This window comes from Dasypus novemcinctus, chromosome 10, assembly GCF_030445035.2.
Source record: "Dasypus novemcinctus isolate mDasNov1 chromosome 10, mDasNov1.1.hap2, whole genome shotgun sequence".
Classification (NCBI taxonomy): Eukaryota; Metazoa; Chordata; class Mammalia; order Cingulata; family Dasypodidae; genus Dasypus; species Dasypus novemcinctus.
Genome location: NC_080682.1, coordinates 47,617,629 through 47,640,115, shown reverse-complemented (window position 1 = coordinate 47,640,115; position 22,487 = coordinate 47,617,629). Strand labels below are relative to the sequence as shown.

The window sequence follows — 22,487 nt, the reverse complement described above, 5'->3', positions numbered from 1 at the left end:
ACATCCTTTGGCCAGTCAAGGTCGCCAGTTTTCTAAAGGTTGCAGGTGGAGAAAAGGCCTGTAGCCTCTGTGCAGAGATCTGTTTTATAGAGAAATGAAGGGCATGTAGATAGAGCAGAGCAGTTTTACTAGGGAGCTCCCTCTACTGGCTCTTTGATAGAAATGCCAAGCTGTCTTTCTGCCTCGCCTTGTTGGTATCAATTTGAAGCATCTGAGCATCTTGGTGACTCGAAGCAAGGAGAAAACAAGATACCATAAGATACCAAGGAAGATGAGACTCCAGAGATTGTTTTTTTCTGCCTCCTTAATCATTTCATCTAACTTTATTGGGTGCCAACACAGTGCTAAGCATTTTACTTGTATTATCTCACTTAATACGCACCACAGCCCCATGTGGCAGGGTTTACAAACGAGGCAGCTGAAACCTGGAGAGAGTAACTACATTCTAAGCATCACCAGAGGCTAGCAGAACCCCTCCCTGCTCTTAGGATCCTCCTGAACTCAGGAGGAGCAAGGACCAATGGGCATGGAATTGGGCGCAAGACATGTTCTCCTCATCTAAATAAATAGGATATAGACCTAGCTGTAGGGTTGTTCCATAAAGTTCCTGGGGCCTAGAACATTTTGGTCCTGCATTCTTTTTAACTCAGTCCTTGGGGCAATTAATTACATGACAATGCTTGTCCAATCTGGGCTCTTGCTGTGATGCTCAGACTGAATAAAGCAGAGTAAGAAGAGTTCCCATTACAGAGGTGAGGACTTTCCTAATTTATGGAAGATGTACACTCCCATTTAAAAAAAATAAAGTCCTGTAAGGTAGGTAAGGCAGGGAGCAATACAACATTTGACAGGCGGGGAATTTTAGATGACTTGTTCCAGGTTTTGGTCAGGAGCAAATAGCAGAATTGAGGCTAAAATCATGACTCTCAGCTTCATTTCTGACTTTCTGGTTGGTGATAGTGGAATTGAAGTTTAGGTTGGGCTTTTTAATGGCAGTAAATAAATATTTTGAAACCCCTTTCTGAATTCATGTATAGATCCTTTCCCTTTACCGGATTTGTTCATAATTGAGCTCTTTTGACATTGAGCAGTTTGGGAGTTAGGAATTGCACAAACCACTCAATGTCTTTTTAAGGTTGGTTTCTCACCAGCCCACACTTTAGAAGTATCTAGGTGCCTGGGAGAATCCCAAATATTATCTCTACTCCCCTGCAGCATGTGAAGATAAAATCCTTCTCACCTCTTACAGGAGAACCTCAAAGCATATTTACTTTGGGTCTTCCTGGGAATTTGAGATATGGGTAAGTAATAAGATTCCTGCTTTGGTGGGGTGATGGTCTCCAATTTCATTGCCAACATGCTTCTAAATCTGAACAATGGGACAGTGACTGCACTAGATTTTAACCAACTCCCCCACCTCTGACTCAGGATCAACCACCAGCTGCCCTTTCCCCTATGGGTAGAGTGATGTCATAATGGGATCAGATGATACTACCTGCTGATAATATCACAGCAGATAGAAGAGCAGGCTTTTTGTAGCACATCCTGGGCAGGTGGGCTGTCTCTGCTAAGCAGAGTGGTTGAGCTAAAAGTTATTTGTCCATGAACCAGCCCTCAACTACCAGTGGAAGCAGCTCTCTTTGGTTTGACCTGTTAATACCACAAACGTCGCTTTGCCAGAAATGTGACTTCTTGATGAATAGTTGCCCCAGACCTGCCAATTTGGAGTGAAGTCATATTTGGCCACCTGCTGGTAAGACTGACCATCACTTAACACAACTGTAGCCTTGAGCATCTGCCCCTGATGCCTCTGCCACTCCCAGGGAGGCCAAAATGATCCCACTAAAGGAAGGGAGGGGAGAGCCTGAAACTAACTCTCACAAGAACTGTGATGATGGACTGTGGATTGCTGACATCGTGTCCCTTTCATTCTTGCTTGTTGTAGGAGCGCCAAGGACCAAGAGGAGACCAGATGAGTTTTCAAAGCAGTCCTCACACACCCAGGACACACCTCATCCTTTGCCTCGTGCTTTCTGCAATGTTGCTGCTCACATTCATCTTCCTATTAACCCTTGCCATCATAACCCCTTCCTGACCACCATCTTTCTCCATCCACCACCCACTCAGTTCTTTCTCCGAGGTATCCCTCTATAGGCAGTGGCTTTGGTCTCTGATTGGCAAGTTTCCCTTTGAGTTATATCCAGATGACTAACATTAGTTCCCCTACTTCCCACCCCAGACTCAGCCCAGCATTCAGCCACCCTGGTCAGGAAAACCACAGCAAACCCTACTTCTGCCAAGATGAAGTTGCAAGACTCTCTGCCAGAGCAGTTGCACACAATGAAGGGAACCAAGGTATCTGAGTTGTGATGCAATTGAAACCAGATGGAAAGACCAGAAATCCTTTAATCCCAATCAGATGTAGTAAAAGAGTTTACTCATGATTATTTGGACTGATTGAGAATGGGGGGGGGGGGAGGGTTGGGGGTAGGGAGGAGTGGAAAGAGAAAGAACCCCAGAACTGAACTGCCTCTGAATACAGGATGGAATCATCTAGATTTTTTTTCTCCAATTAAATTTGCATTTCATTCTATCACCTTGTGATGGCTTCACTCTAGACATTTTCATTTGAGACCCACGACTTCTCCATGGGTCCTGAGGACAGGTTCCTGGGTGGTGAGGTAAGTGGCATTTTCCAGGACTCTGTCTAGGGTGATTTGTAGTGCTTTCAGAAACTCAGTGCCTATCAGTCAGATCCACCCTGTTAGGTTGTAAGATCTGTCCTCTAGTCCCTACTGACCTGAATGCCCTTGAGGGATCCTCAACCCAGCCCCAGATGTTAGTACAGCCTCACAATGTTAATCTAGACGTCTGCAAAACAGATCCCCAGGAGTAATCAAATCAGGATTTTTCAAGGTCCTATTACTTTCTTTCCTAAGGACAATGACTACAAAAAGTGTGGCTCTCTGAAAACCCACTATACCTTAGAAGGTGTATTTCCTCCCTCTTCCCCTTTTCTTTCCACTTTTAGGAGTAAGCTTGAACTGATTGAAGATGCCAGGTTTTCACCATGTGAGTTGACAGTCTTTCTTCTTGTGACAAGATTCAGATCTAATACATTGTTTTACTCATTGGACTTTAACATAACTTTGCCAATAAGTACAAAAAATGGTCAGTCCAGCAAATATGTTGATCCATTCTTCCTCCATGTTCCACATACTATGTTTATTGAACTAGGAATGAAAGAGAAGCAGTCCCCATTCTTTACTGTTGTCCTATCAGACATAGTGATATAAGCTCAGTAGGCCAGCAGCTAATTGCAAGACTGCTTTCATCATAAGTGGATAAAAAGTTCAGCTAATTCTGACCCACTAGGCCCCCCAGGAATTTGTGATTGAGCTCTTCCCACTGAATTCAGGTGGGGTAGATAACTGGTCCTATTAACCACAAGATTAAGGCTAAACTCCCAAAGATATCTCTAAACATCCTTCAGATTTTTCTCTCCACCCCCACCCCCACCCCGTTATCCATGCTTTTCAAGTCCTAATGCCTTTCTATTTAGAATATGCTACAGTACACTGGCATCCTGAGCTCTGCCCCATCCTCCTGCTTCATGTGCTTGGTCTGGCTTCCCTGTCTTTGCTTAGATCCTCACCATGAAACTTACTTTAGATATTCTGGTGTGACTCTCTTAAGTCCTCATTCTCCCATATGTGCCTTTTATCAGGCAAGTCATGAGAAAACCTACCATCTGGTTCTCCAAGGTGTCCAGCAGTTAGAGTGGCCTAGGGGGAGGAAAGGAGGGCATTTGGAAGAGCTTGTGCTGTGATAATGAAGTTGTGCAAGGAGCAGATATTGTCTTAACTATTGTAAAGTTGAACTACGTAGCTGCTTTGGGGTGGACAGAGAGTTGAGACTTCTGATTGCTGCTTACCAAAAAAAAAAAAAAAAAATGAGGGGAAGTAGGATTCCCACTCACTTTCTTCCAATAATCCTTAAAAATTTCTCCCTCAAACCTCTGATATGCTGGCTTCTAAGATGTGTTTACCAAGACCAAATGTATATGCTCAGAGTAGATGAGGAAAATGTGTATTTAACATGGTAACCATTCTAATAGCTTAGCCTGTAAAGTTTTCAGAATCAGGAAAGTGATCAGGGATGCCAGTTTCCAAAAAGGAGAAGGAATACTAGGAGGACTAGCCAGCTCGAGGTGCAGATTCACTGCTCTTCTCAACTTCAGACCGCTTTCTTGGCTCTGGGAGTTTCTAACTCCTCTCTAGTGCCACCAAAGGACTTCCTTAGTGGTTGTGGAAATATGGTTGGGTGCAGTAGCACAAGTGGACATAGTGTACTCTATCCGCACCCCAATCTGACTGGTTTCAGATAAATCCCTTGAGTTTTGTATGAGGCTAAACCAGCTGGAGATCTTAAAGCATTTTTCTAGCCCACTAAGCCTGAAACTTTTGTAAATTTAGGGATTTTTCAAAGTCAGTCAATTGAGAGCCCGGCTACCTTGGAATAGGTTGGAGGGGTCTCTTCTCACATATAGATAGCCTTGCAGGGGAAGGGGCTTTATTGGCTCAAGAGCTAAGGGGGAAAAGGGGCTCTTTTGGCTCAAGGGCTCCTTTAGGGGAGGACTAGATATCAGTTTCATTATTCAGATCACTGTTGAGAAAGTCTCAGGCACCTCCAACTCCAAATGATAGGGCTTAGAACTGGAATATCAAGGACTAGAGATTGGAAAAGAGGCAACATGATGGCATGGTGTGGGCATGAGTGTTGGAGCCAGACAGACATGAATTTGATCCCTAGTTTTACAGCCTCAAGTTTAAAGATTTTTAGATAGGTCACCTAAACTTTCTGATCTCAATTACTTCAGCTTTAAAATGGGAGGAAATAATTCATATTTTTTTAGTGATCCTATATTCAGCAGCCTATGGGATAGGTACCATTATTATGGCAGCTACTTAATTGCCAAAAGGATTCAGTAAGGTCAGTTTTGTAAAAGTGCCAATCAGTGCTTGGCATATGATAAGTACTCACTCACTATTAGTTTCTTTTCCCCCTACCCAAGAACCTTCCTTAGGCTAAAGTAGTTCTGCTCCCTGAAGAAGATACCTTTAGGCAAAGAGGAATCCCTTTCCTGGACTTCCTCCCTGATAGATTTCCCTTGGTTGATTTCCTGGGAGCTGGGCATTTTTGCTTCCTTAAACCCAGTGTTTTACCTGCTGGCATTTTTCTTAGAACCTGGAGAGAAGACAAAAGACACAGGCAGGACATTTCTGGGCTTCACTGACCCTGAAAGATAGAAGACGCAGTTCTTTTCAAGGATTGCATGACAGCTGCCTACCCACATTGGCCTCTCGGGGAGCATTAGGGGAAATGAGTCCTCTTCATGTTTGGGAAGCCCAGGGTAGGGTTGGCAATGCAGAAGGTGGTTTTCATCTTGGACAAGTTCCATGTCAGTCTATTAATTTCCTGGGTCCTTGGCCTGACTGCTCAGACAAGAATTTGACACTACAGCCCTTAGCAAAGAATTGTGGGACAGCTCAGGAAGCCAAGATCACCAGCTCCATTCCAGACATCCACCCCTCGACTGGACTTAGGACTAGGGAAAACGAAGGTGCTGGCTATGCAGGGGCTTTTGGCAAATGTTCCTGCTGGGCTTCTGAGCCTCCCTCACTCACGGAGCCTAACCAATCAGCTTGATTACAGTAGCAAGTCATGGAGAAGGCAGGCAGGAGCAAAGAGATTGAATCCTCGAGCAGGCCAGGATTAGATTAGTATCATTTTGGCTGCTGCCCTCAAAGTTCTAAGGTGTGGAGCTTGAGCACATTTCCTCCATTTCCAGCAACCTCACTTGTTAGGAATAGCTTCTGGGTTTGTTGAAAGCTGTTAAAGGACCCCTCAAAGTGACCTTAAATGAACATGCCTTGGTCTCCCATTCAGACCCAAGAGCATCCTCCTCCTCCACCACCACCACCATATAGTGCATGGAAAGCAGGTCACTTCTCTATATAATTTCTATCCTATAGATAGAAACTATATCCTGTCAGTGAGTATGCCTACATGCATGAATTTATGCTTACACATGCCCAGTCTTTAAAAGCATATCTACTCTGTGCCTTTAAAAACATGCTAAGCCAGACATTTTCAGTAATTCAAGATGACTTCATTGAAATGCTGCCAATGTGGTAGGTAGGCTTTCCTCTCCATCTGGCCACATCTGATGACTCCATGTGATAAGCCATCTTCAGGGCAAGAACCAGCACACGTCTCTCTCACTGATATTTCTAACTGCTCGCCTCCCCACTGCAGTGACATTCTCACATGCATACATACATGAATTCATGGAGCTAAAAATAAACAGCTGCTGATGGGCTGCCAGAGGGTGTCCTCCATCCTGAGCAGACATCCTCTGTCTCTCGTTAATAGACAAGGCTTAAGCCACCGACAGGAATGAGAGCACGGGATGCGTTTAAGCTTAAAACAAAATCTCTAAGGCCACTTACAAAGGTTAGGAGGGTCTGAAGAGGAAGATGAGAGGGTAGTAAGGATTACAGGGACTGATTAATCACTCTCTCCCAGGCCTGTATCCCTGAATCCTAGTGGGGACCTCTGGAAAACCTTTTATTAGCATCAAGGAAAGCCATTGTCTGGGAAAGTTGATAGTGTTAATAAAAGAGATGGGCCATGCATCAGTCACAACTGTAAATAGCACTCTGCTTTCTGGTTTCCTCCCTCTCAGGGCAGAGGTTATGCCAGGTGGTTTCCAATGCTGTGTGGATTTGGGGAAGATGATCTGTGCCTACGTGATTTTTGTTCAGATCTTCCGATCTGCAAGAATTCTTCCCACCTCCATCACTTCATCAATCAACACACCCTTTGTCATGCTGAGGTGTGGCATTTCTTCTGCTGAAAATCTCAGATTCATACTCTCACACACACACAGTCACCCTCGTGAAACAAGCTCCATTCAAATTGGTTTAAAAATAGCACTAATCCATTGAGCTCATATTTTCAGGGGCGTTATTTTAAGAAGAAAAACAAAAGATTTCCTGGCCTTTGAAAGTGAGAAAGAGTAAGCCGCCACTTCGCCTTAAAAAGTCCTGATAAAGTCGCTGGAGACTAAGCATTGCAGTCTTTGTTGAATTTTCTCTTCCTCCTACCATTCAACAAAAGTTGTTTATTCGCTAATACCCTGCCATCTGGGTATTTATAGAGGTGGGTTTCCTTTTCGGGTGGTGAGGAGAGGGAAGAGCTGCAGCAGCAAGCCCCAGCCTTCGCCTCTCGCTGCTCCGCATTCCCGGCGCTTACTCCTTGGAGGCAGGTGGATTTGTGAATCAGCTGCCCCCATCCCCCACAGGGGAGCCCCTAAACTGCAACTGGCCATTTGCAAAAGGGTGTGTGAGTGCACGCGTGTGCGTGTTTAATTGCAGTTATTTGTTACTGCTCCCGGAGTCTGTCTGTCTCTCCGTCTGTAACTCGAATTATTGCTCTTTGAGAAGCTGTAGCTGGCTGATTCCGTGGGAGACCAAGCAGGATGCGTGGGCGCAGGAAACAGAAGAAGAGAAAGCGGGGGGCGGGGGGGGGGGAGTGGAGAGAGCAGGGGAGAGAGCGGGAGCCGTAGAATCTGTTATTTGCGTCACTCGAGGAGTTAGGGCTATCTGCCCGACAAAAACACAGAATTAATCCGAGTTTTAGCCATAGCTGTCTCTGCTACAGTGGCCAGACGCGAAAGGACGGGGAGAAGACGCGCTCCTGAGTCTGTGAGGAGCTGGGTTTGCACTGGGCTGGGGAGGGGGCTGTCCTGCTGGGCACGCCCCTCGGGGCCCCGCACACTCGTGCAAAAGAGGCTGCAGCCTCCTCTGCAGCTGCCCATTCCAAGCCTGGGGTGGCGCCCACTTCGGCGCCTCGCCTGCTCAGTGGCTGTGCCGAACACAAAGCTCTGTATCCGAGCAGAAGCCTCTTCCAGGCTGAACCCGACCCACCAAAGAGGAGAATCTGCACGTGACGTCAGTCGCTGCTGACTGACGCAGGCTGGCAAAGGAGACTCAAGGCGGCTGCTCCGCGCTGCCTTCCTAAGTCTATTTTCTCCAACCCCCTCGTAGTGAATTACTAGAACGCAAAACACACATACAGACACATACATATGCAGCTTTCAAAATATACATTTCCACAGGCGGTGTGTTGCAAACACAACGCGATTTTGCAAAGCATGGGTGGGAAACGTGGGAAGGCTATGGAAGATTTTTTTTTTCTCCCCCATCTGGGAATCTCCATCGTGGATAGCATTAGACTCTAGAGCTTTCCTGGGAAGCTCCTCTGGAGAAGGGTCCTAAGCACCCTCCTTTCCCCAGCATGTAGGGAATCTGGTCAATGGAGACATGCAGGTCTAAAAGAGAATGCAACCACTCCAAAGCCTACGGCTCAGGGAGACTGCGAGGAGCTTGCAACAGGCAGAGGCAGATGGGAGTTACCTGGAGGGAGGGTGAATATAGGAAATATTTGGGTATTTTTCTGCTTTGAAAAACATCCTCTGCAATAATGTAAGTAAGTATGATGGTGCTGAAAAAAGTGGGGAGGGGGCGCTTAATGCACATTTAATGTTTTGGACGTAACGTTCCAGCGAAATGCCTTTGTGTGTGGAGGGTTTTTTTCAGTACTTGCTAAAAATAGTATCAGGGTTTGATCGTGTTCCAGAAATAGACCGAGGGCTGTACTGGGATAAAAAGCCAGCGCGGGTGGAAGAAAACCTGGACATCACTGCATTCCAACACCCCCCCCCCCCCCCCCCCCGCCAACTATGTCTGGAAATTAACTGTTGGATTTTTCCTCTCCTCTCTCCACTTTCTCTTCCTTCCCTCTATGTTTCTCTTTCTCTCTTTTAAGGAGTTCCCGTTTGGGTAAGTAACATTATGTCATGTGCATGCGGCAGACTGAGTAGGAGCTGACGCTTACTTTATGCATGCCCTGGGGTTCTTTTCTGGCTGCCTTTTTTACCCCCTCTCTAAAGAAAAGGGTGGGTCTGAGTGGGGGGTGAGAAATGTAGCTGTGTGTATGCATAGTGAATTTGGGTCTGCATGCAGAGGAACTGAGAGAGGGAATTCTTGTAAAGCCGGGAATCACCCTGACGAATCTCTGAATCAATAGCTGCTGCAACTCTCTCTCCGTTATGGGTCGGCGCTGTTGAGTCCGGTCCTCTCCACGGCCCCCCTCCCCTCCACATTTTCTCCGTTTTAAAGGGTAGCCAGACACGATTTAATGGACCATCTCTCTGCGAGATTAATGGAGAAGGTGCCTAGAGATTAAAATTGCCTGCATGAGACTGGGGAGGTAAAGAGGGGAGAAAATCCCCATTCCTCTGACAAACAACTCCGTCTGCGCGGGACCGCGAGTCCGTGGTCCCGGCCGGAGCTGACGCTGCCGGCCCAGGGCTCGGCAGCTGTCCACGCAAAGCAGGTGCTGAAAACTCCTTGGTCCTCAGCTGGTTCAACTCCGAGCACCAGGGGGCGGAGTTGGCTCCAGCTGCGGATAGCCCCGCCCTGGATGCAGAAGAGGGATGCGGAGAGGAGGGGGTTAAGGATGTTCAAAGGGGATAGTCGTGACTTCGGTGAGAGCTTTGGGAGAAGGAGGGGCGAGTGGGAAGGAAAGGGGGAAAAATTTAAAGGAGGGGGAGCGAGGTGTTAGATTCGAGGATGAGCCAAGGCCCAGCGCTCCAGGAACCCAGGGCCCGTGGCTTGCCAGCTTCCCCCCCAATCCTCCGCAGAGGCCGGGCACTCTCTGGGTGTCCATTCCGAGGCGCCCGCACCTTCCCGCCAGTGAATTTAAAAGATTTTCTCCCCGATGATGGGGATATTCAAAATAAGAGGCTATAGGTTGCTTTATGCAGACTCCCATCCGCTCCCACTTCGTGCACCCCACGTTCCCCCATTCTACAATTCCCGGGGTGTGTGTAAGGGTGTGTGTCTTCGTATTATGGCCCCAAATGAGTTGGTGGAATAAGTGAATTAGAAACTAAAACACAGGAACTGCTAGTACGATGCACAGAGAATTCAGGCTTGGGAAACACAACACCTTAAAGCCAAAAGCCAAGGGTTTTTACAAACCAATTCCGAAGGGAATTGGGTAGGAGGGCTCATCTCCAAGGTGCCAAATATTGTTGAGGGGACCGTCAACGCCCTGGGCTGTGGGCTCGACCTAGAATGACATTAGTTGCAATCACGTCCAGATACTTTGGCCGAGCCTGTAGTCAGACAGGTGAGCGGGGAGGACGGTTATCAGAGGGGCTGAATATCACGCGCACACAAAGACATTCATACTGATTAACTCCTCCGAGTGGTAAAACAAAACTGCATCCTCAAACTGGCCCACAGGGGTGGGTTGTAGACCATGGTGGAAAAGAAACACTCTTGCAGATCTGCAGTAAGCTTGTATGTATGCAGAGATATTTTCTATATAATGTTTAAAAAATAAATAAACTCTAGATGATGGGTAAGTATCTGAGGGGGCCAGGCATCAGGTGAGAGAGAAGGGGAGCCCAGGTACTCTCCAGTTCTCTTATCCAAACCCCATCCAGCAACGGCTTCTGGCTTCAGTGACCTGGCCCCCAGTGCAGGGCACACTGGGGCGCAGCCTTGGGGGAAAAAGAGGGTGGGTCGAACTATTTTTAGTTCAGAAGCAGTCTCTCTCTGAGAAGGTTCCCGGGCTGAGACCGAGAATTCGTCAACTCATAATAGTAACAAGGGCTGTTACTGATGTTGTGGAGAATAACACAAATATCGCTGCAACCCACACTTTGTCTTGACAATTCTGCTCAAACCAAAGCTGCTCGCAGCCTCTGGGCCCACCCCTCAGCCTCCTCGTCATACACTGGGACATTCTTGTTCCCTTTCCCAAGCCTCGCCCCTCCCAGCCGCGCAAGTTGCGTGGTTGTGTTTACAAATTCTGCCACAGTTGCAAAGCAAAAAGGCGGGGGAGGGGGGTGGGGGAAACGGCCGAGGCGGGAGGGGTGGTAGCACAATAAAGCACTTGCAACATGTGGAGAGATGGGGCGAGGGGTGCCCAGAAAGGGCGGGGTGGATGCCCCATGTCCTCATTTCCCCCCCGTCTTTCCTCCTTCCCCTCCCCATCGCTTGGCACAATGCACCAGTTTACCCCCGAACTGGATCCTATTAAATAATTCAATGGTAGCGGTGTAATTTTGGTTGGAACCAGCACGGATTCCCAAGTCGTGACTGCAAAAAGTGAGTAATGCGCGCTGGCTGCGTCATGGCTCTAGTCACAGTTCATTCCGAACTGAGAAGGAATCGTGACTTCGCCTAGAGACGTCCCCTACATGGGAGACTGGGGGGGGGGGGGGGACGCCAAAACCAGAGGGGACGCGGGGGGGGGGGGCGCCTATCCAATGAAAACCGCTGCCGGGGGGACATTTGAACTCCGCCGCTCGCAGTCTCGCATCCCCTCTCTGCCCCGCGCACCTCTCTGCCCCCTCCCGGCCGGCGCCCTTGCCCGCGCGCTCGCTCGCTCTCTAGCTACCCGACGAGTCCTCAACAAGTTGGTGGAAGGCAGGAATGCAGGGGTTAAGCTCGGAAAGCCGCAATTACCAAGATCGTGACCCTCCCACACATTACTGTAACTTATATACTTACCTGGAAGGAGCCCGTTTTGCCGCTGGGTATTCACCCATGGGGGTGGGGGGGGAGGCGGGAAGGAAGCGCGCCGGCCGGAGAGGGGCTCTTTCGAGCTGGCTGCAGTGCGGATGGGACCAGCGCGGACCAAGCCCCCGGACCAAGGTAAGGAGAAGAGGGTTGGTGCACTGGTTGGCGGATGGTCGGTAGGCTCACTGGTCGGTTGAGCAGAACTTTTTTCCCAGTTGCCCCGCGCCGCAGCGGCGGCGAGCGCGGACTGTGGAGCCCCCTCTGGCGCGGCGGGCGCGCGGCCTCTTGGAGGGTGTGTGCATGCGTCTGTCGGTCGCCGAGTCCAGGGGATGCTGTGGGAGGGTGAGTGGGTCGCACAGCTGCGGGAGTGTGATGGATGGGCGGAGTGGGAGGATTGACAGAGACTTGGAGACAGTGAGTTCCCAGTCTGGAGACGTTTTCTTCGGGCGTTCTGGCGTGAGGGTGTGTGCGCGCGCGCCCGCACGTCGATTTGCGAAGAGCAAATACGGCAACTTTCTCCTCAAGTTCTTGCAACATTTACAGTACCCCCACCCTGGGGGACTGCCGCAGGGGACAAAGAAGGTCAGGACGCCTTTTGCCCATACCCCACTTAAACATTGATGGAGGGGGAGGGCCGGAGATGGCCTGAGAAGGGTGGCGCGGCACTAGGAAAAGAAAAGGCAAGCCTCTCAAAGTTTGGATGGATGCGATGGGGGAGGGCGCCCAGAGGGAGAGAGAAAGGAGGGAAGGAGGAAGAATAAGGGCAAGAGATCACCTCCTTCCTTCCTCTCTTGTCACTCTTCCCTTCCCCTCTCCTTCCTCCTGCAGATGCTGGAAACTCCTGTCGTTGTGGGAGTCGGAGGTCAATGGGGGGAGGGGAGCTTGCCCCTGGCTGTTCCCCGCCAACACTCTGCAGAATGGGTAGGGGAGAGCTGCAGCAGTGAAAGGGCACCTGAGGTGAATGGACCATTAGATACCTGCTATCTAGACGGGCTTGGAGGCTGGCAGGGTGGAGTTCCACCCTTCGTATTGAACATTCAGAACTTTTTTTAAATTAGGAGAGTTGGGACGTTTTCATTTTTTCTAGAAATAGGCTGACTGGAGTGAAGTTTGGGTTTATTTTATGTTCATCTTTGCTATGGTGTCATTTTCGTCTGGATCCTCCGGCTCGGGTCCCGTTGGAAGAGTTCTCTCTCTTGAACCCCCATTCCCCAATATCTCTCCCTACTCCTCTCCTTGGCTGGAATGGGGGGGGGGGGAGGGGACTCTCCCCGACCAGATTTTTTGCAACAGCAATATTTTAACTTGTTCCAGTCTAGGTGTTGTTGAATAATTAGAAATGGAAATATTTTTTTCCTCCCTCCCCCTTCTGAAAAAAAAAAAAAGGAAATGTGAGCTCTCTCCTGATTGGTGGGTGACGATTTTAGTCCGCACCAATGAGCTGGCGACCTCGTCTGTATTTATTTAGTGCTCTGGGGGAGTTTTTCTCTTTACGCAGCGCCTGTAGTCACGGCTGGAACCTCGGCTGGGGGACTAGGAGGGACAAGATGGGGTTCGGGGGAAATCCGAACTGTACATGTTCAGAGATCCGCTCTCTTGAAGCCGGGGCTGGCGGAACCCTGATGGGGGAATGAGAGTGATAGGACAGACAGGCCGGGAGACTCGTGGTGCTGGGGCGAAGGGAGAGGGGTGGAGGCTGGGCTCCGGGATCCCGGGTCCCCACCGCGCGCGCCTTCTCGCCCGTCACACACCTCCCTCACGGCTGTGCCAGGCCGAGTTGAGGGATCGAGGACGGTCTGGAGAAATGGAGAGGCCGGTGGGGAGCGCTGAGAGGGACGTGAGAGGGACGGGCGGCGCGCCGGGTGGGGAGGCTGAGCCGCGCTGGAGCGCGCTGGGAAGACCCAGCCCTCTCGGCTCCGGGGTTCGGAGACGTCCTGGGCTGAAGGCGGCGGCGGCAGACTGAAGAAGCCAGCAGACTCTGCCCTTCTCGAATCTTTTTGCGGTCTGGGCTTGCTGTACATAACTCAATAGCCGGAAGCCCTTACCCCAAAAAGCATTCGAGGAGGACACACTCGTCGGGAAGACCGCAGCCACCCGCGATCGCTGAAGCCTGCACATTCCCGAAGCTGCTCGGTCCGAGCTTTCCTCAGTCCTTTCCCCGTTTTCCACGGAAGAATCAGTCCTATCCCTCCGGTCCCTTCAGATCTCCCCGAGGCTTTGGTTACCCGCCTTTCCTCCGCGTGGGTCCCCCCGCCCCCAACTTTTTAAATCGACTTTGTATCACAGGGGGAATTGGAGCGGGCGGGGCGAGTGTGCTTTCGGAGAAGTGGGGAGAAGCTAAAATACAATAAAAGTTTACAGAAGTTGTGTCTTCCCCACACCCACCGCCCACACCCCAAATAACCCTATATACCCGCTTAAAAAATAAAAATTAAAAAAAAAGAGAGAGAGCGAGCGAGAGAATCTGGCCTTAGGGCCAAGTCATACCTGGAATATGAATCAGTAGTTTTAGGGCATTTCTATGGTTATTTTTTTTCCTAATGATCCGACTGTGCAAAATGGGGGTGGGGTAGCCCTTGAGGAAGGAGCGGGAGGCTCTTAGCATCCCCTGTCCCAGCGCTGGGGACCTGGAGGTGAGGCGAGCGTCAGTGAATTAGGTAGCTCCGAAAAAGAGGGAAAACACAGGCACCGCCCGCCCGGGAGTCTCTTGATGCCCCCACGGCTGCTTCCAACCTAATTTGGGGCGTTTTGCAGCCTCCGGTGCCCCCGATCTCCTCTTTTTCAAATCTAAGCAATACCGAAGGAAGTAAAAGAGGCGAAAACTGGGGGAAACCCCCGCAGAGAAGGAGACTTTGAGAGATGCGGTAGCACCCGACTCAGCAGCTTAGCAGCAGCAGCAGCAGCCCCATCCCGGCCTCTCGAGGCGCCCGGTCCTGGGGAGGAAGACAGAGCTGCAGGAGTGGGGAGCGGCTCTGGGTCCCCCTCCTCCCCTTCCACTCATTGCAGTCGTGACCGCTTTGGTTACAAGTGGGACAAATCAGGCCTTCACAGTGCCCTGCGCCCCGTGCCCTTCGCCAGCTAGGAACACTGTTAGACGCCCTAGGGACTGGGCCAGAAGGACACACAGGGACGCACAGGCGCCCACACGGATGGCCACGTATAGAGGATGGCTCTAGGGATTCGAGAGTCCAAGACCGAGAGCTGCGAAGCTTCACATTTTCGGGGAGGGCCCAAATTTCCCCCACACCCCGTCCACGGTTCTTCCAGCAAACTAAACGCCCACCCTCACTCCCCTGTCCTTCTCCGAGCCTGGGGACTCTGCTCTCTCCCCGAGGAAGGAAAGGGCCGGGGAGTCGGAGCGTGCTGGACAGAGGCAATCTTGTGGAGCTCAGCCGGCGAGAAGGCACCAAAGGCGAGGGCTTCAAACTCGAGGGCTAAATCCGAGCCCCCCGCCCAGGATAAAGGAGCTGTGTCCTCCCTTGCTGCGCTTTCCGAAAGAGTAAAAGGGTCCCTAATATCTGTACATGAGATGGAGGAAAAGCAAAAGCGCTGGGGGATTTTCTTCCCTGCCTCTCACCTGGGGCCGACTGTGGAGCAATAGCTTCGTGGAGGGAGAGGCTGAGGAGTCACGTTAGATTAAAAATAACTTCACCCTGTGTCCATTCAGCTCCTCTGGGGTCTTTTTCTCCTTGCTTCCCCCTCCCCTCCCCAGCCAGAAACCCCTCCTCTCTCCAAAAGCCTGAACCTCCACCACGTTGGGGAGAGAGGTGACCGAGTAAAGGGAGCTTGCACAGCAGGGATTGAGTGAGGGGAGCAGTGGCTGCCTTCCTACCCGCTTCACTTCTTCCACCCGGACTTGGTTTGGGATTGGGGCTCCAGAGCTCAGGAGCCCCCCGACCGGCCGAAGCCGGCTGTCTTGAGGCACCAGAACCTCGCCTGCCTCAGCCAGACAACTGTTGCTGCCTGAGGAAGTACTGCTGCTGGGGCTGCCGCATTCCGGGAGCCGGGCTGCTCACTTTTGGGGCTGGGGGCTTGCGGAGAGGGGTCTCTCATTCAGGTGGGATCAGAGAAAAGGACACCCTCCCCTCGCCTTTCACAATATGTGAAAATCGGTGGCTTTTTTTTTTCTTTGTCTTTCCTTCTGTCCTCAGGGTGGTTGCATCAGCCTGAGGCCAGTGGGAGCTGATCTCCCCCATTCTCTCCACTTTGCCACTTTGCCACTTTGCTGAGGAAGGAAGGTGGAGGGGGAAATAATCTCTTTGAACCCTTAAATTACTAATGTGTTACCCTCCCCCCCTTACCTGGTGAGGAGGGACTGATGGAAACTTCCAGACACTTGTGTGTGATGCCCACTTCTGGAGCTCCTAAAGGGGAGCAGGCAGTGCCATGGGGACTGCTCTTCACCCCAGTCTGCTTCTCACTGGGGAGTGGAAAGTAACCAGGAAGCCTCTGGGGGAAATTTGGTGTCTCCAGTCCAGCCAGTTAGCTCAGGTTTTGTCTGGGTTAATATCAAGACCAGGGGGTGTTTCTAGAGCAAGAGAAAGAATAAAGTGGCCAGTGAGCCCCTCGGCACCCCCTGCCCCAGCAGGGAGAGGCAGTGCCCTGGGGCCAGGCGAGGCTGTTGATCATGCCCTACCCTAGGCCCATTTGGCTGTTCCCTTTCTGCTCTGCTTCCAGGCTGAGCCAGGTTCCCTCCCTTTGCCGGGCCCTTGTCCCTTCTATGCCCTTTCCAAGCCTGTCTTTGCTTTGAGTCCCCCTGACATACTGTATCAGGTTCTGGGCAGACTTGCTGTGATCTCAGACCAGAACCCTTTCTCTGTTCCAGGGACTTCTCAAGTGGGAGGTTTCGTGGGTGCTCCGTAAAGCCCTCCCCTTGCACCAGCACCCTGTGCCTTGGTAGCTGCTGGCCTAGCTGTGCCCTTCCTCCCTTCTTTCCTTTAGTCTCCCCATTGCTTGACTTCCTATGAATTGATGAGCCCCCAATCTCTTCCACCCCACCCCCCACCCCCCACCCTACCTCCGTGAGCCTGTAGAGTAACCCTGCACATCGTTTTGCCCTTTTAGGTGGTCAAACCTGTCACGACAACCAGGGGCCTGAGGGAGGGGTGACCACTGAAGGAGGAGGCCTCAGAGGCCAAGACAGCTGAAGAGGTGAGACGAGTGAGCCCTGGAGTTCCAGGTGAGTGCAAAGACACCTCAGCCCTCAGGCTCTTCACCAGGGCTGGCTCTAGAGGCTTCGACATACATTCTCCCTTGGTGATGAGACACTGGGAAGCTAGAAATTCAGGGCTTAGGGACGTCCTTGATGACTTCGCCCTTTGCAAAGAAAGGTCAAAAGAAAGGACACAGCATCCCATGAGGCAGCCCAATTCCCATCCTGTCCCCCAGGCGGGACTTGGGCCTGGATGTTGGAGGCCCTCAAACCCCAATACTGAGAGAAGCAGGCCTTCCTCAGCTCGGCCCACTGATCCCTTTGCACCTCCGCTTCCTGGACCCAGGGAGGTGTGGAATTGAAGGGTCTTTTGCTGAGTTCAGTTTCTTTGAGGAAACCAGAGTGTCGTGTTCTGTCTTCTTAACTGGATTTTGGCATAGGATGAGTAGGAAAAGTTTTAGGTCATTGATTATTTTTTGAGGGGTTGGGCATTAAATTCAAATACATGCACTTTTCCTATTGACAGTAAAATCCTTTGCTACAGAGATTTTGTTTAGCTGCCTTTCTGAGTTTCAGGTCATACTGTGATTCTTATTGGGGAATTCAGTTCAGAGTTTGGCAGAGAATTTTGAAACCCCAAGGCTGTTAGATTTGTGAGGAAGGGAGAAGGTGAGCTACCTGGCTAATTCCTGGATGTTATGTGAGCAAAATATAGGAAGCTGCCAGAAATATTAGAAGGAAACTTGTAGCTTGTAGCAGAACAGAAGCACATTACATGGGAGATCTTCAGATGGTTATACAACAGACCTATTTTCTATATTCAATAAATGACTATGACATGGATTTTTTTTTTAACTTTTATATTCAAGAGAGGAACTCAAGTAACAATAGACTAGAATTACTTATACTTCCTATGGTGTAAAACAAGGATGAGGCCATCAAATCATTGGCTGAAACTCTCGGCAGCCTAACTTATTTTATTTTTTAAAGATGTATTTATTTATTTATTTATTCTCTTCCCTTCCCCGCCCCATTGTCTGCTCTCTGTGTCCATTCACTGTGTGTTCTTGTGTCCGCTTGTATTCTTGCCAGCAGCACCGGGAATCTGTGTCTCGTTTTTGTTGCGTCATCTTGTTGCGTCAGCTCTCTCTGTGTGTGTGGTGCCATTCCTGGGCAGGCTGTACTTTTTTCGCACTGGGCAGCTATCCTTACAGGGCGCACTCCTTGGGTGTGGGGCTCCCCTAGGCGGCGGACACCCCTGTGTGGCACGGCACTCCTTGGCACATATCAGCACTGCACATGGGCCAGCTTATCACTCCGGTCAGGAGTCCCTGGATTTGAACCCTGGACCTCCCATGTGGTAGGCAGACGCCCCATCCTTTGGGCCAAATCCGCTTCCCTAACTTCTTCTAAATACCCCTTTTGAATACAAAGATCTGAAGTTTACAGCACTCTGCTTTTCAGCAATAGGGTTGCCGTTAGTTAATTCCAAGAGGCTAACACTCCATCCCCTCACCTGCCCACCCTCTTTAACTGATATTTAAATTGCACTATGGAGCTATCTAAGAAATACTACTATGAAGATTTTCTTACTTGAAGGGTAACCTCTTCTAATCATGTCTGAATCTTGCCAGTGGGTTAAACTTCAAACTTAGATATAAAAGCTGGAAAGAATTATAGAGGATATATAGACCAATACCTTAATTTTATGAATCAAGAAATGGAGGTTCAGAGAGGTTAAGTGATTTTGCTGAGCTCACAGAGCCAAGGTTCAAATTCATGTTTTTTATGGTCTACTCTGGGTTCTTTCCTTTCCACTATTTTCCATTACTACTAACTAAAATAGATAACCTGTAAACACTATCCAAGGCAGTATAGCACATTCTTGTCTAAAATGACTTGCACTTTATATGCCAGGGTTCAAACAAGAGTTTGCAGAACATTTCTTCTGCTAGCAATTAGCATTCTAGGGACATCTCTAGAAGTTTAAGTGTGGTTCTCTCTCTGACATGGCCTAGACTTCAGAGCCTCCATCTGAAGTCTCCAGATCCCTGGTCTGCCAGGGATGTCATCAGCACAGAAATTTGCTGTGTCATAGAACGCAAGCAAAACTTCTGCCAGCATGAAGCAGCTCCACGAGGCCCCTCTCCCTTATTTCTCTGCTCTGGTGGCAGTTTGATTCTCAGCCTTCTGGCTTGTTGGGCTAACATGTAAGTTCTTAAGAGGGCAGTAAGTCCATTTTGAATTCCTACAGGCTCTCATAACTTTGGCATCAGGAAGGCCTTCAAATGGAGTTTTCAAACCAAGCAGGCATCTGCTTGATACTTGTCACTCGGATATATATATACATACATACATATATATATGTATGTACGTATTTTAGAATGTTGCAGATCACCTGCTTGTGGGGCAGCTGGGGCAGCAGTTTTAAGCTTAATGAAATACTGGTGTAAGATTTACTGCCAGCCCCTTGATCCCACTTCACTATTTCAGCTTTACATACTTCCACCAATGGAAGCCATTTAGATGCCATATTAATCATTTCCTTGACATACACAAATAGTTGCCATGCTGTATGTGCTATCATAAATTATTCTGGTGGCCATTTTCATAGTCTCTTCCCCACCGTTTGCTCCATCTCCTCTCTTGGGTACACTTACTGCAACTTCTGACTTAGGAAATAAGTTTCATGTCTCCACCTAAAAAGAAATAGATTGGGAGGAAGAAAAATGAAATGAGGTGAAAGATACAATCAAGTTAAAGAGCAAAACAACACTAGCACTGGAAAGAACTGAAAGAACTAATTCTATCTGGTCCTCACTATTTAGTTTATGACCTTGAAGAAGTAATAATATCCTCTATAGTCCTAAATTTTTCCATCTATAAAATTAGGTGCTTTGGAGCTCAAACCACATTCATTCATTCATTTATTCATCAAATGTTTACTGAGAGCTTCCTTTGTGTCAGACTCTATTCTAGGCACTATGGATATCAATAAATTATCCTCTGATAGTCTAATGAACGCTATGAACCCACTCCCCAGGAAAACAGAACAGCACCACCCAAACATTTTGGATACAATTTTGGGTGGTCTGTGACCTCCCTAAACTCCATGGACCCCAAGTTAAAATTTTCTCATCTAGGTAGTCTCTTAAGCCCATATTTTATGATGTTAACATTTGAAGCTTAGATTACTCTGTCAAATTGTGATTTTTAGCTGCTCCCCCCACCCCAGCACCTCTCTGTTGAATTTTTATCAGAATTTTTGGTCTCTGTTTTCTGGAAAATAAGTATTTGGAACTCAGTTAATACTGAAAGAGGTTAGAATAAATGGTGAACAGCAAATCAGTAACAACAGGCAAGTCAGGTGTAGAGCTGAGGAATGGAAGCAGAGAGAACTTAAAATGACCAAATCCAGACTGGGCCTACAAACCTCTCAAAGAGACATCCATCTTTTAGGCTGAGTGTGGTGATTTGGCAGAGGGAAGAGTGGTTCATGTTGGAGCGGGACAGTGTAAGGTCACAATATCATGGCTTATAGCAAAGATGGAATTCCCCTGGTGTTTTTACCACCAGGGAAAATCACAGCTAGACAGGCCAGGGGCGCCTTGAGAAGGAAAGGACAAATGCATTTCTAGCCTGGTTGGGTTGGCAGGCTATATGCATGGAGCATAGCAAGAGGCTTAATTGCAGGCAGTTCTGCTGAGATCTTTAATGAAGGAGAAATTGGAAATCTTAAAGAGTTAAAAAATGGGCATGGAGAAGTCAGTGTGCAAAGGTCTCACCCCAGTTCCAAGTCTTCAGAGTCTCTTTCTTCCTTGTCCTCAACATGCTCAGAATTCTTCCTTAGAGTGAGCAAGCCTGAGGTTTTTATTTAGGGCAAAGGGGCATTGACCGACACTAGCACTGATCCAATACTGAAGCAAACCTTTCTTGAATTCAGGGAGAGTGTGATGTTCTCATTCCACACGCCCAGGATGAATAGCCAGTAGAGGTCATTGCCAGGAGATGACCCTGGAAGTGAAGTGACCGTTCTGAACTTGTAAAGGCTTTGTGGTAGACTGTGTGAAGATAAGGTGAAGTCTGTGAATTTCTATTCAGACCAGAAAGCAGCAGATCACTGCTTCTGAGGCTAAAGTAAGGGAAATCCATCTCAACACAAACTGGCTGTTTTCACTTTCTCGATTTCCTCGTCTGTAAAATGGGGATAATAATAGCACTGTCCACCATAAGGTACTGATAAATGAGATTAGGCATGTAAGGAGCTTCACACGTAGGCAATGCTCAATTAACGGTTATTATTATTAGGTTTTTTTTCCTTCCTGTCTGACTCATCTAGAAATGTCATATGGTGCTTTGATCATAGAATCAGCAGCCATAGGATCAGGCTATTTTCTGAGTAACAGATAAAAGTTAATTTTTTCTCAAAGCATCTCTCAATTTATTGTGTAGCCTGTTAGTGGAGGATTGCCTGGCTGGGAACAACTTAGAATGGCTGATAGAAAAATCTTTTATTCTACTTTATGTGTCTCCACATATAGAGAAGATGATCTCCTAGTTTCAGTCCCTTTAATTCCTTGATTTCAAGTTTTAAAAAAAATCTATTGGATTTAATCTTAATTGTTTTTGCACATCACCCTCTTTTGACTTTTTGTTGGGAGGGGCAGGAAGTTAGTCACCTAGGATATTTGCCATTTACCTGTTACTTTGGCTTATTTCCTGTCCTAAATTTTCAGATTTAGGCAATATCCACCAAGGAAAAAGTAAATGAAAAATACAAGGCAAGACTAAACAACACTTCTTGCTGTCATAAATGATATTTTCTCTTTCCTTTTCACACACATTTTATCTTTTTCTTCTCACTTCACTTTTCTCTGTTTTATAAATCCTTTTTTTTTCTTCTTACCCCTGAAAAAAGCAATCTCTGTTCTCCTCCCTTTGATCCACTTAACATGGCTTCTAGTCCTATCAGACATGTCTTGTAAATCTTGGCTGCAAACTGCAGGAGTGATGATAGGAAGAATCTGATGTGGTCTCTACACTTTCTGAAATACTAGAAGAACCATGGCCATTTGTACCCCCAAACCTGTTGAACACATCTGAGACTATTTGAAAGAGAAGGAAAAGTTATTGTTTTAAAATTTTATTTAATTTTCATAGAATTTGGAGCTTTCTACCCAACCTTTCTACATTTTAATTCAGAGCCTACACATCACTTTCTTTTCTTTTCTTATACCAAATACTCAGGGACATGTCAAACACAGCTTAGGCAGTGGTCCTTGCCATCTCATCTTTGTAGCCTTTTAAGGAGAGGCTGAAAGCAGCATAGTTTCAGGAGACAGTAAAACCTAGTGGTCAAGAGCCATGGGCTTTGAGGTCAGTGAGAAGTAGGTTTTCTCCCCTAGACTCCCCTGATCAGCTTCATTGCTCTTGAGCAGGTTATATATATGAGTCAGTTTCCTTATCTATAAAATGGGCATATTAAAAGCACCAACTACGTAAGATTTTTGGGAAGATGAAACGAGATGTTAGTAAACACGCAGTCCAGGGCTTCAGGTGTGTTATGTGTACTCAATGGATATTAACTGTTATTGTTAAGACAGGCCCCTGCAGACCTAGGACCAGGTATAGTCCTGGGATAGTTGAAATAAGAACAAGGAAGCAGAAAAGTGAAT

The 22,487-nt window shown here is 48.3% G+C and overlaps 1 protein-coding gene and 1 long non-coding RNA gene across 4 annotated transcripts in view; both read left to right on the top strand.

Annotated features, from left to right (window-relative positions):
* Window positions 1-1,531: 1,531 nt before the first annotated feature.
* LOC139439729 (uncharacterized) lies at window positions 1,532-2,444 on the top strand. The gene is made up of 3 exons (XR_011649812.1): window positions 1,532-1,753; window positions 1,946-2,140; window positions 2,240-2,444. It is a non-coding gene; the product is annotated as an uncharacterized lncRNA (long non-coding RNA).
* An 8,598-nt stretch (window positions 2,445-11,042) lies between these two features.
* HSD17B12 (hydroxysteroid 17-beta dehydrogenase 12) overlaps window positions 11,043-22,487 on the top strand; it is a 266,735-nt gene continuing 255,290 nt past the window's right edge. For 2 of the 3 annotated variants that reach the window (XM_071218087.1, XM_058305500.2), the window contains exons 1-2: window positions 11,284-11,795; window positions 16,725-16,839. The gene's annotated coding sequence lies outside the window, so the exon portion shown is untranslated. Of the gene's footprint in view, window positions 11,247-11,283; window positions 11,796-16,724; window positions 16,840-22,487 lie in introns of those variants that run through there. The other variant, XM_071218088.1, reaches the window with a different exon arrangement.